Source organism: Ranitomeya variabilis, chromosome 4 (assembly GCF_051348905.1).
Source record: "Ranitomeya variabilis isolate aRanVar5 chromosome 4, aRanVar5.hap1, whole genome shotgun sequence".
NCBI classification, from domain to species: domain Eukaryota; kingdom Metazoa; phylum Chordata; class Amphibia; order Anura; family Dendrobatidae; genus Ranitomeya; species Ranitomeya variabilis.
Genome location: NC_135235.1, coordinates 122,445,254 through 122,455,545, shown reverse-complemented (window position 1 = coordinate 122,455,545; position 10,292 = coordinate 122,445,254). Strand labels below are relative to the sequence as shown.

The following is a 10,292-nucleotide window of genomic DNA, read 5'->3' as shown; positions in this document are numbered from 1 at the left end:
GCGAGGCTTCTGGCATTAGTATACATGCACTTGATGTTACTCTCTGTACCTCTATTCTTTCTTAAATTACTAACTGTTCTAACCCCACCCCCCATGCCACTGCCACCCCCAACTTCCTTATTTGTGCCCAGGTCTCTATCTACACTATCTTCCCCTCCTATAAAATGAATACCCTCCCCCCCCAATCCCTAGTTTAAACACTCCTCCAACCTTCTAACCATTTTCTCCCCCAGCACAGCTGCCCCTTCCCCATTGAGGTGCAGCCCGTCCCTAGCGTAGAGCCTGTAGCCAACTGAGAAGTCGAAATGTGCCCCATCTCTATCCTGCACCAAGATCCTGCACCGTGTATCTCCATCCTTCCCCATGATCCTGCTCCAGGTGTCTCCATCCTGCCCCATCTATCTCCATACCTCCCTATCTGTCTCCATCCTGCCCATGATACTGCACTATGTGTCTCCATCTTGCCCCATGTTCCTGCTCCATCTGTCTCTATTCCTCCCTATCTATCTCCATCCCTCCCTATCTTCATCCAGCCCCATGATCCTGCTCCATGTGTCTCCATCCTGCCCCATCTGTCTCCATCCTGCCTCATCTGTCTCCATCCTGCCTCATCTGTCTCCATCCTGCCTCATCTGTCTCCATCCTGCCCCATGTCTCCATCCTGCCTCATCTGTCTCCATCCTGCCCCATCTGTCTCCATCTTGCCCCATGTTTCTGCCCCATCTGTGTACATATTGCCCCAGGTCTCCATCCTGCCCATGATCCTGCACCATCCGTCTCCATCCTGCACCATGTGTCTCCATCGTGCCCCATCTGTTTCCATCCTGCGCCATGTGGTGCAGGATCATGATGCAGGAAGGAGACAGATGGGGCAGGAAGAAGACACATGTTCCATGTGGCTCCATCTTGCTGCACAAACATCTTGAGGCTTGCCGCTTTCAATAAAAATAATAATAAAAAAAACACTTTCTCCTTACCTGTCCGCGTTCCAGTGGCGATGTCCAAGCCAGGCATTTCAAGAAGGGACTCGCCAGCGAATGACAATGATGTCATACGCCGGTAACGTGTGTGCTGACGTCAGCTGAGGCGACCTTTTTGAATCAGGGCTACCATCCAAGAACAACTGAAAATCAGATCACAAGAGCCACCAGAATATCAAGGAATCACCTGCTACATTACAAAACTAAAAGAAGAAAATAACCGGGTACCTCTAGTAGTTACCTACAATCCAAATCTGGAGGCGCTAAGGGGAGCTGCACGGAAATTACAACCTTTACTGCAAAAAGATGCCAGACTACAATCCATTTTTCCAGACCCCCCACTACTGTGTTTTAGGCAGCCCCCAAATCTAAGAAGCATCATTGTCAGAAGCTCCCTGTCCTCTCCAACAGCTGCAGGTACCTTTCCTTGCAAACAGAAAAAATGCAAAACCTGTTGTGAATTAGACTTTTTTGGCTCCCTCTTGTTGTCACTGGTGATATGACTCTGGGATTGTCTTTCTCTGTTTGGCACCCACCTGGGTCGTTAGTCCAGGGGTGTTGCTATATAAGATTCCTGGATTCTCAGTCCAGTGCCTGGCATCGTTGTAATCAGATCCTTTCTGTTTGCTCCTGTCTGCTGGTCCTGGTTCTTGCTAAATTAAGCTAAGTCGTGCTTCCTTGTTTTTTGGTTATTTGTATAGCTCTTATTTTCTGTCCAGCTTGTACTAAATGTGATTCCTGATTTTGCTGGAAGCTCTAGGGGGCTGGTATTCTCCCCCCGGGCCGTTAGATGGTTCGGGGGTTCTTGAATATCCAGCGTGGAAATTTTGATAGGGTTTTTGCTGACCGTATAAGTCATCTTACTATATTCTGCTATTAGTCAGTGGGCCTCTCTTTGCTAAATATCTAGTTCATTCTTACGTTTGTCTTTTCTCCTTACCTCACCGTTATTATTTGTGGGGGGCTTGTATCCAACTTTTGGGGTCTTTTCTCTGGAGGCAAGAAAGGTCTATCTTTTCCCTTCTAGGGTTAGTTAGTTCTCCGGCTGGCGCGAGACGTCTAGAACCAACGTAGGCACGTTCCCCGGCTGCTGCTATTTGTGGTGCTAGGATTAGATATACGGTTAGCCCAGTTACCACTGCCCTATGAGCTGGTTTTTTATGTTTGCAGACTTGGTATGTACTTTTGAGACCCTCTGCCATTGGGGTCATAGCAGTATGCCAGGCCAAAGTTGAATGTTTAATGCATTGCAGAAGTGGGATAATAAGAAAGGAAATTCTGAGGTTTTTTTTTTTTTTTTCCCTCTCTTTGTTCCTCCCCTTTACCTCTGAGTGGCTTGTGCTTGCTGCAGACATGAATGTCCAGACCTTGATTACAAGTGTGGATCAGCTTGCTGCTCGTGTGCAGGGCATACAAGATTTTGTTACCAGTAGTCCAATGTCTGAACCTAAAATACCTATTCCTGAACTGTTCTCTGGAGACCGATTCAAGTTTAGGAATTTCAGGAAAAATTGTAAATTGTTTCTATCTCTGAGACCCCGTTCATCTGGAGACTCAGCTCAGCAAGTTAAAATTGTTATCTCTTTCTTACGGGGTGACCCTCAGGATTGGGCCTTCTCGCTAGCGCCAGGAGATCCGGCATTGGCAAATATTGATGCGTTTTTTCTGGCGCTCGGATTGCTTTACGAGGAACTCAATCTTGAAATTCAGGCAGAAAAAGCCTTGCTGGCTATTTCTCAGGGCCAGGATGAAGCTGAAGTGTATTGCCAAAAATTTCGGAAATGGTCCGTGCTTACTCAGTGGAATGAGTGTGCTCTGGCCGCAAATTTCAGAAATGGCCTTTCTGAAGCCATTAAGAATGTGATGGTGGGTTTCTCCATTCCTACAAGTCTGAATGATTCCATGGCGCTGGCTATTCAAATTGACCGGCGTTTGCGGGAGCGCAAAACTGCTAATCCTCTGGTGGTGTTGTCTGAACAAACACCTGATTTAATGCAATGTGATAGAATTCAGACTAGAAATGAACGGAAAAATCATAAACGTCAGAATGGGTTGTATTTTTACTGTGGTGATTCTACACATGTTATATCAGCATGCTCTAAACACCTAACAAGGGTTGTTAGCCCTGTCGCCATTGGTAATTTGCAACCTAAATTTATTTTGTCTGTGACTTTAATTTGCTCATTGTCTTCCTACCCTGTTATGGCGTTTGTGGATTCAGGTGCTGCGCTGAGTCTTATGGATGTCATTTGCCAAGCGCTGTGGTTTTGTTCTTGAGCCTTTGGTAAATCCTATCCCTCTTAGAGGTATTGATGCTACGCCATTGGCGGAAAATAAACCGCAGTTTTGGACACAGGTAACCATGTGCATGACTCCTGAACATCGGGAGGTGATTCGTTTTCTTGTTCTGCATAAAATGCATGATTTGGTCGTTTTGGGTCTGCCATGGTTACAGACCCATAATCCAGTCTTGGATTGGAAGGCAATGTCTGTGTCAAGTTGGGGCTGTCAGGGAATTCATGGTGATTCCCCGCCGGTGTCTATTGCTTCCTCTACTCCTTCGGAAGTTCCTGAGTATTTGTCTGATTATCAGGATGTATTCAGCGAGTCCAGGTCCAGTGCTCTGCCTCCTCATAGGGACTGTGACTGTGCCATAGATTTGATTCCAGGTAGTAAATTTCCTAAGGGAAGACTATTTAATCTGTCTGTACCTGAGCATACCGCAATGCGTTCGTATATCAAGGAGTCTCTGGAGAAGGGGCATATCCGTCCATCCTCTTCCCCTCTTGGTGCGGGATTCTTTTTTGTGGCCAAGAAGGACGGATCTTTGAGACCTTGTATTGACTATCGGCTTCTGAATAAAATCACTGTTAAATTTCAGTATCCTTTGCCTCTGTTGTCGGACTTGTTTGCCCGGATTAAAGGTGCCAAGTGGTTCACCAAGATAGATCTTCGTGGTGCGTACAACCTTGTGCACATTAAGCAGGGAGATGAATGAAAAACTGCATTTAATACGCCCGAAGGTCATTTTGAGTACTTGGTGATGCCTTTTGGGCTCTCTAATGCTCCTTCAGTGTTTCAGTCCTTTATGCATGATATTTTCCGGAAGTATCTGGATAAATTTATGATTGTTTATCTGGATGATATTCTGTTTTTTTCTGATGATTGGGACTCGCATGTAGAGCAGGTCAGGATGGTATTTCAGGTTTTGCGTGAGCATGCTTTGTTTGTTAAGGGCTCAAAGTGTCTCTTTGGAGTACAGAAGGTTCCCTTCTTGGGGTTTATTTTTTTCCCTTCTGCGGTGGAGATGGACCCAGTCAAGGTCCGAGCTATTCATGATTGGACTCAGCCCACGTCAGTTAAAAGTCTTCAGAAGTTCTTGGGTTTTGCTAACTTCTACCGTCGTTTTATCGCTAATTTTTCTAGCGTTGTTAAACCTTTGACGGATATGACCAAGAAAGGTTCTGATGTTGCTAACTGGGCTCCTGCAGCCGTGGAAGCTTTCCAAGAGTTGAAGCGCCGGTTTACTTCGGCACCTGTTTTGTGCCAGCCTGATGTCTCACTGCCCTTTCAGGTTGAAGTGGATGCTTCTGAGATTGGGGCAGGGGCCGTTTTGTCGCAGAGAGGCCCTGGTTGCTCTGTAATGAGACCATGTGCCTTTTTCTCTAGGAAGTTTTCGCCTGCTGAGCGGAATTATGATGTTGGCAATCGGGAGTTGTTGGCCATGAAGTGGGCATTTGAGGAGTGGCGTCATTGGCTCGAGGGTGCTAAGCATCGTGTGGTGGTCTTGACTGATCACAAAAATCTGATGTATCTCGAGTCTGCTAAACGCCTGAATCCTAGACAGGCCCGCTGGTCATTGTTTTTCTCCCGTTTTGACTTTGTGGTCTCGTATTTACCAGGTTCAAAGAATGTGAAGGCTGATGCTCTTTCAAGGAGCTTTGTGCCTGACTCTCCTGGAGTCGTAGAACCAGTTGGTATTCTTAAAGAGGGAGTTATCTTGTCAGCCATTTCTCCGGATTTGCGACGTGTGTTGCAGAGATTTCAGGCTGGTAGACCTGACTCTTGTCCACCTGGCAGACTGTTTGTTCCTGATAAGTGGACCAGCAGAGTCATTTCCGAGGTTCATTCCTCGGTGTTGGCAGGGCATCCGGGAATTTTTGGCACCAGAGATCTGGTGGCCAGGTCCTTTTGGTGGCCTTCCTTGTCACGGGATGTGCGGTCATTTGTGCAGTCCTGTGGGACTTGTGCTCGAGCTAAGCCTTGCTGTTCTCGTGCCAGCGGGTTGCTCTTGCCCTTGCCTGTCCCGAAGAGGCCTTGGACACACATTTCCATGGATTTCATTTCAGATCTTCCGGTGTCTCAGGGCATGTCTGTCATCTGGGTGGTATGTGATAGCTTTTCCAAGATGGTCCATTTGGTATCTTTGCCTAAGCTGCCTTCCTCTTCCGATCTGGTTCCTTTGTTCTTTCAGAATGTGGTTCGTTTACACGGCATTCCTGAGAATATTGTGTCTGACAGAGGATCCCAGTTTGTTTCCAGGTTCTGGCGATCCTTTTGTGCTAAGATGGGCATTGATTTGTCGTTTTCGTCTGCCTTTCATCCTCAGACTAATGGACAAACGGAGCGAACTAATCAGACTCTGGAGGCTTATTTGAGGTGTTTTGTTTCTGCAGATCAGGATGATTGGGTGACCTTCTTGCCATTGGCTGAGTTTGCCCTTAATAATCGGGCTAGTTCCGCTACTTTGGTTTCGCCTTTTTTTTGCAACTCTGGTTTCCATCCCCGTTTTTCCTTGGGACATGTGGAGCCTTCTGACTGTCCTGGGGTAGATTCCGTGGTGGATAGGTTGCAGCAGATCTGGAATCATGTGGTGGACAACTTGAAGTTGTCACAGGAGAAGGCTCAGCGTTTTGCCAACCGCCGCCGCGGTGTGGGTCCCCGACTTCGTGTTGGGGATTTGGTATGGCTGTCTTCTCGATTTGTTCCTATGAAGGTCTCCTCTCCTAAATTTAAGCCTCGCTTCATCGGTCCTTACAAGATATTGGAAATCCTTAATCCTGTGTCCTTTCGCTTGGATCTTCCGGTGTCGTTTGCCATTCACAACGTGTTCCATAGGTCTTTGTTGCGGCGGTACGTTGTACCTGTGGTTCCTTCTGTTGAGCCTCCTGCTCCGGTCTTGGTTGAGGGCGAGTTGGAGTACGTGGTGGAGAAGATCTTGGATTCCCGTCTCTCCAGGCGGAGGCTTCAGTATCTGGTCAAGTGGAAGGGCTATGGTCAGGAGGATAATTCCTGGGTGGTTGCCTCTGATGTGCATGCGGCCAACTCAGTTCGTGCCTTTCACACTGCTCATCCTGATCGCCCTGGTGAGGGTTCGGTGACCCCTCCTTAAAGGGGGGGTACTGTTGTGAATTAGACTTTTTTGGCTCCCTCTTGTGGTCACTGGTGATATGACTCTGGGATTGTCTTTCTCTGTTTGGCACCCACCTGGGTCGTTAGTCCAGGGGTGTTGCTATATAAGCTTCCTGGATTCTCAGTCCAGTGCCTGGCATCGTTGTAATCAGATCCTTTCTGTTTGCTCCTGTCTGCTGGTCCTGGTTCTTGCTAAATTAAGCTAAGTCGTGCTTCCTTGTTTTTTGGTTATTTGTATGGCTCTTATTTTCTGTCCAGCTTGTACTAAATGTGATTCCTGATTTTGCTGGAAGCTCTAGGGGGCTGGTATTCTCCCCCCGGGCCGTTAGACGGTTCGGGGGTTCTTGAATATCCAGCGTGGAAATTTTGATAGGGTTTTTGCTGACCGTATAAGTCGTCTTACTATATTCTGCTATTAGTCAGTGGGCCTCTCTTTGCTAAATATCTAGTTCATTCTTACGTTTGTCTTTTCTCCTTACCTCACCGTTATTATTTGTGGGGGGCTTGTATCCAACTTTTGGGGTCTTTTCTCTGGAGGCAAGAAAGGTCTATCTTTTCCCTTCTAGGGTTAGTTAGTTCTCCGGCTGGCGCGAGACGTCTAGAACCAACGTAGGCACTTTCCCTGGCTGCTGCTATTTGTGGTGCTAGGATTAGATATACGGTTAGCCCAGTTACCACTGCCCTATGAGCTGGTTTTTTATGTTTGCAGACTTGGTATGTACTTTTGAGACCCTCTGCCATTGGGGTCATAACAAAAACCTGTCCATTTATAATGACCACGGACAAGATAAAGATCCCCAATTCACATCAGGACTACAAGATCCCAGGTACCTTCAGCTGCGTCACTTCTAATGTGGTGTACCTAATTATTTGTACTAAATGTCCAACTGGGGGTCTGTATGTGGGGGAGACAGGGCAGAAACTGAGAACAAGGATGAACTCTCATCGCCATACAATAAGAGAAAAAAGAATGGATATACCTGTGGCAATACATTTCTGTCTCCCAAATCATAGCATTATGGACATGAAATTACTTGTACTAAAAAGTAACTTCAATTCGCAGAAAGACAGGAGAGTCTGGGAATATAAACTGATGACGACCTTTGACACTCTAAATGCAGGAATGAATGTGTCACACGGATTTATGTCTTTTTACATCAACTAACTACAACTAAGGAACTTGCCCATCAGACCATGTGGGGTCATCACAACAGACCCTAATCACGGGACAATAAAACATTCCTTATCTAAGAATTGGCCCAATATTTATGGACGTAACTGTTTATCACCCATGGTAATTCTCCTTCATGTCACCTGGCTTATCCATGGTTTTTTTTTCCCCTCACACTTTTTTTTTTCCTATACTATGTTGTGCATAAATATGTGATTCTTCAGAATTTGTTTTAGTCTTTGCCTGATGAAGAGACGTATGTAGTCTCGAAAGCTTGCAATTTGTTACCATCTTTTCAGTTAGCCATTAAAAGGTATCAACCACTGAGGACTCTCAATTCTAAATATTTTTCTATCTACTGGCTAACACGGTACCAAGATACATTTCTTTCCTGTATCAATATGGATACATTGTAATTCTGTAAAAAAGAAAGTGTAAAGGGTCTTGTAAATAATTAATAGCTGCTTCTGTAAAAACAAATTTGAATGTTTTTTTTATACGCTCGTGTGAACCTACTCTCACTTTGATCTTTGTTTAATTAATTAAAAGGCTGGTAATATTACTATAAAAATAAATAAATTAACATATTTGGTATTAATGCATTCATAAAACTCACCTATCAAAAATCTGAAATTAATTAACCTGATTGGTGAACAAAAAAAATAAAAACGCCAGAAATACGAGTTTTTTTCTTTCTTCCCCAAAATAGTATCATTGCAAACATCAGTTTGGTGACAAAAAAACATTAATTTCTACTGAATTTCTGAATTTTTGTTCACCACTTTAAAAAAAAAAAGGAAGTTTGCTATCACCATAATAATACTGACCTAGAGCATACTGACCTACTGACCTCGGTTCCCAGGTTATTTTTACAACACAATGAACGCTGTAAATACAAAACCCAAAAAACGAGTTCAGAATATCATGTTTTTCACCATTTTATCGCATTGAATTATTTCCTTTGTTTTTCGGTAGATGATATGATAAAATGAACGGCATCAATCAATAATACAGATCTCAAATGGCTTTGTTGATGGAAAAATAAAGTTACAGCTTTTGTTAAAAGAGGAGGAAAAAAAATAAAGGCTATGTGCACACGTTGCGGATTCGTGTGCGGATTATTCCACGCAGAACTTGAAAAATCCGCATGTAACACGCCCTGCGTTTTACCTGGGGATTACCTGCGGAATAACCATGGATTTACGGCAGTTTTTGTGCGGTTTTCACGTGCATTTTTACAGCTTCGGATTCCAATTATACAGCAGGTGTAAATCGCTGTGGAATCCGCACAAAGAATTGACATGCTACGGAAAATAAACCGCAGCGTTTCCATGTGGTTTTGGTTTTCCATAGGTTTATATGGTACTGTACAACACATGGAAAACTGCTGCGAATCCGCAGCCAAATCCAAAACGTGTGCACAAACCCAAAAAGTGTAAAAAGTTTTTTAGTTTTTTTTTATAACCACAAAGGGATTGGGTGATTGGGTAACAGTGGTTTTGATTAGCAGGTTTTTTTATTTATTTCTTTTTGTTTTGGGTTTTATTTATTTATGTATGTTGTTATTTCCAATTTATTTCACATAGTGTGTGGATCACCAGGTCATAAGACCTTCAAGGGGCATTATTAGGAGAATTTAATATTCCATATATATACTGTGTGTGATATATTTATATATAATTAATCTTTTTACTTGAGCAATTCCGTTAATGAACCATGCCCACCACCACATTCACAAACAGAGCGGCCAACCCTATCTAGCCAACATTCCCTTACATCATACAGGTGACCTCACAGCTACTAGGTAATGAGAGAGCGTTCTACCTGTCATAATGGCCTCAGGGTGTAGGACATTCCACTGGCAGCCCACAAGTTATTAGCAACCCGCCTGGTACCATCAAGACATCATGGCTTCTCACAAGAAAAGCAGGAGATCCTATCCCAGAAGGAGAAGGACTCGCAGACCCCATAAAATGGGTAAATGTTATTGAGCCTACACTAAACAGTATAACCTCCATTATAATGCTATACATGTAATTCTTGGCAATGGGCAACCTTATATTTATACATTGGCTTCTTCTAGGTCATAAACGTAGACACCGTTATTACTCCAGAAGGCGGATGTAGCAGGACCAGGAATAACCCCTTACTGCTGTCACCGATGACCACTTCTCTCCTGATCGAGTCCACCGGGGAAGTTGAAAACAAGAAATTCAGAACTTCATAATCTGTCAATAAATCAGCATAAGGGCATGAAATAAACGACCATGAGCAGATTGCAGTCTCTTCTCTTAGTTTTATAGAACTAAAATTATTTAGATAAAATAAGGTAAAACAGGACTTACAGTGGATATTAAAAGAAACATTTTAGAATTTCTTCCACTTTTAAAGTCACCTGTAATCTGTACAAATCCACTGCAAAACAAACTGAAATCTTTTTGGATGGAAAAATAAAAAAATAAAATTAACCCCTTTCTGACCTCGGACGGGATAGTACGTCCGAGGTCAGAACCCCCGTCTTTGATGCGGGCTCCGGCGGTGAGCCGCATCAAAGCCGGGACATGTCAGCTGTTTTGAACTATTAACTAGTTAAATGCCACTGTCAAACACAGACAGAGGCATTTAACTACCGCTTCCGGCCGGGCGGCAGGAAATGAGCGCATCGCTGACCCCATCACATGATCGGGGGTCAGCGGTGCTTCTGCATTGTAATCATAGAGGTCCTTGAG

The 10,292-nt window shown here is 44.3% G+C and overlaps 1 long non-coding RNA gene across 1 annotated transcript; it reads left to right on the top strand.

The window, feature by feature from the left end:
* The first annotated feature begins 9,155 nt into the window (after positions 1 to 9,155).
* LOC143768493 (uncharacterized) lies at positions 9,156 to 9,839 on the top strand. The gene is made up of 2 exons (XR_013213895.1): positions 9,156 to 9,540; positions 9,647 to 9,839. It is a non-coding gene; the product is annotated as an uncharacterized LOC143768493 (long non-coding RNA).
* The last annotated feature ends 453 nt before the right edge of the window (positions 9,840 to 10,292 follow it).